Source organism: Micropterus dolomieu, unplaced genomic scaffold (assembly GCF_021292245.1).
Source record: "Micropterus dolomieu isolate WLL.071019.BEF.003 ecotype Adirondacks unplaced genomic scaffold, ASM2129224v1 contig_4359, whole genome shotgun sequence".
NCBI classification, from domain to species: Eukaryota; Metazoa; Chordata; class Actinopteri; order Centrarchiformes; family Centrarchidae; genus Micropterus; species Micropterus dolomieu.
The window spans coordinates 1-2,939 of NW_025733349.1; the positions used below are offsets into that span (position 1 = coordinate 1).

Sequence of the window (2,939 nt, forward strand, 5' to 3'; positions counted from 1 at the left end):
TTCTAATCCACCAACTTAGTGTTGATGAAGACTAAACAGAGAGATCACAGCCTTCTTTATACTTGCTGGAGCTCACAGTTCCTCAACACTGCAGATATGACGCCTCTGTTCATCTCAGTGTTGCTGGCTGCTGTGTGCCTTGGTATGAACACAACTCTGGTTCTCTGATATCAATCCAACATTGACATGATTCTTTAACAGCACACTGATACTGTTTGTTGCTGTTTTACAGAATGCAGAGCACAAAAAGACAACGTGCTGCAACCAGAAGGAGACGTGACTGCTGCTGAAGGAGAGCCAGTAACACTTGGCTGTCTATATAACAGCAGTTCAACAAATCATAATCTCTTCTGGTACAAACAGGATGGAAACAACAGCCCTGAATTCATGTTGAGCCGCATGCAAGGGGTCGAAGTAAAAACAGAGGCTGAGTTTAAGGAGAGATTTTCATCCACACTGGATTCCACTTCTAGATCAGTTCCTCTGAAGATCCAGAAGCTTCAGCTGTCAGACTCTGCTGTGTACTACTGTGCTCTGCAGCCCACAGTGACAGGAAACCCCTAAACTCTGTACAAAAACCTTTGGAGCAAAGACAACAGAATACTCCACAACGTCCACTAGAGGGAGTCACACACTGTTAAACTTCAGTGTGATGATGAAGTCTTGAATCAGTTTACTCCATCACCAGGATTGTGATGTAAAACTTTAGAAATGAAGCCACTAAAAATATATTTACCCTAAATGAATAAACGTGTTTAAATGTTCTAGGTTTAAAATATTTCGATAAGGCCTAAAATAGCTAGCATGTAGTAGTTGTTCAATTCTTTATTTAATCACAACATCAGTTTCCATTCACTACCAAAGACCAGGCCAGTAAAGATATGGATTTTGAATATGGGATCAGAGTGATGAATGAGGTAATGGAAAGGTGAGAGATGGAGAGTTGAGGGGAGGGATCATGGTGATGGATGGAAGGAAGAGAACGATGGATCGGTGGCAGGTAGGCAGGAGGGATCCAGGGGAGTTGAGACTGAGGGGGGAACAGTCTCTTCATGTGCTCTGTATCACATAGAACCCCAAGAAGAAACTTCAAATGGAAAGATGTTTCAGACAGAGGCGGAGCCAGACGTTGTAAACATTCGGGGCTTAGCACAAACCTAGGGGGGTCCGGGGCCATGCACCCCCGGGGAGATTTTTTCCCATTAAGCCGGCTACGTGCACTATTTTTCATGCTGTTTGAGATGAAAGAATGCCTAACAACCTAGACACTATCTGGGAAAAAGATGAATGTTGCTTTGGAAAATAATCGTCCTGTAGAGCTCCAATCTATTTTGGATTTAATTGTTCTCCAGCTGGAGTTAATCCAAAACACAACTAATGTTGAAGATCACTCATTTTCTCTCCTGGCAACTAAAAAGAGACAAAACTTATCTGATGTTTCTGTTTTTAACTTACATAACCAAGGTACAGTAGAAATATGGTGTTTCTGATCATCACTGGAGGTGGGAATCTCTCAGCACCTCATGATTCTATTTGATTATAAAACATTTATAAAATCTTTGAATAATCTCTTTGTGTATGTGATTAGTGGATAATTACTAAACATTTCATTTACACATTAAAATCCAAAACGTCTCATTAGCTTAGTTTACATCCCTAATTTACTTTAATTTCAGCTCCTTCATGGTCACCACCGTCCTTCTCTCAGCCCTAAACTTAATATGCAATAAAGATTAAATGCATATCTTATTCTCTTTACTTCTGGCATCTGTGCTCCCTTCACTCCTTTCTTCTAAACACATTTTCATCTCTTGTCCCTCTTCCATTTCACCTGCTTTCACTTTTTATTTCTTCTGGAGTCCCTGGATCACCAGTTTGTAGTTAATCCAGCTGCTGTGACGCCCGTCCTTCCTCTTCCCCAGCTGACTCATCTGGGGGACAAAATAATAGTCTCAGACTCAAACACAGTCAGATCGGCTGACAGTAGCTAGCGAGTGGTGATGAGTGGATGAAGCATTATGAAGCTTTGGGGCTTTAAGCTAAGCAAACACAGCTGCATCTGGAGACGTGTAAAACTTTTAGACTGAGGCCGAGACGCCACCACAACTGGCTGAAACTAATAACTTTAGTCTCATGTGTGCAATAAAAGTAAAAAAGGGTTAGGGTTAACCTGACTTTGGTTGATATTTATGAGATTCAGACATGTGATGTGATTGGACAGTGATATTCATTAAACTAGCCTGTTATTACTTTTGTTACATCAGTACAGGAACATCTCAAATCTAAAAAAACTGAATATGGTGGAAAAGTTCATTGTGAGCACCAGAACCAGACAGAGATTAAAGGCTTAAGAAACTTTTGCAGGTGTTTTGAGTTAATTAGCTGATAAGAGCTCTTCTCAGGTCGACATTTCTCTATAATAAATCATTTATTCTGAAATTCTAATACATTTTGTTTTACTAGAGTTTTGATTCTATGAGCTGTGAGCCCTAATCATCAAGATTAAAATGAAAAAAAGGCTTGAAATATTTATAAAATGAGATTTTTGAATTAAATTATGGAAGAAAATTATTTTACAGCAGATGCACCTGTAGGCTACTTGGTATATTTGTCACCAGGAGGAAATGTCCTCATACTTTCTCATACTCTCTCATGTCTTTCTAATCTTTATCTCCATATTTCTCAATTGTTCTCTCTTCTTATCCCACTAATGTGCTGAGATCGGCTGGAAAACGCCCTGAGATGATCATGTGATACAAAATCAGGCACAATGTGTTGAAAGTGTGCGCTTCACAGGAGGGAAACGAGCCTCAGAATCAGCCGAACATCTCTAATAGTGAAATAATATCACCTAATAACATCTAACTAGCCAGAAATACAGTGACTGAACTCAAGTGTTACAGCTGCAGACTCACAAACCTGAAACACTTGTTCACTGT

At 39.8% G+C, this 2,939-nt stretch overlaps 1 long non-coding RNA gene across 1 annotated transcript; it reads right to left on the bottom strand.

Moving 5' to 3' along the window:
- Window positions 1-895: 895 nt before the first annotated feature.
- LOC123964649 lies at window positions 896-2,370 on the bottom strand. The gene is made up of 2 exons (XR_006823501.1): window positions 1,832-2,370; window positions 896-1,059 (listed from the first exon to the last, which is right to left on the bottom strand). It is a non-coding gene; the product is annotated as an uncharacterized LOC123964649 (long non-coding RNA).
- Window positions 2,371-2,939: the final 569 nt, after the last annotated feature.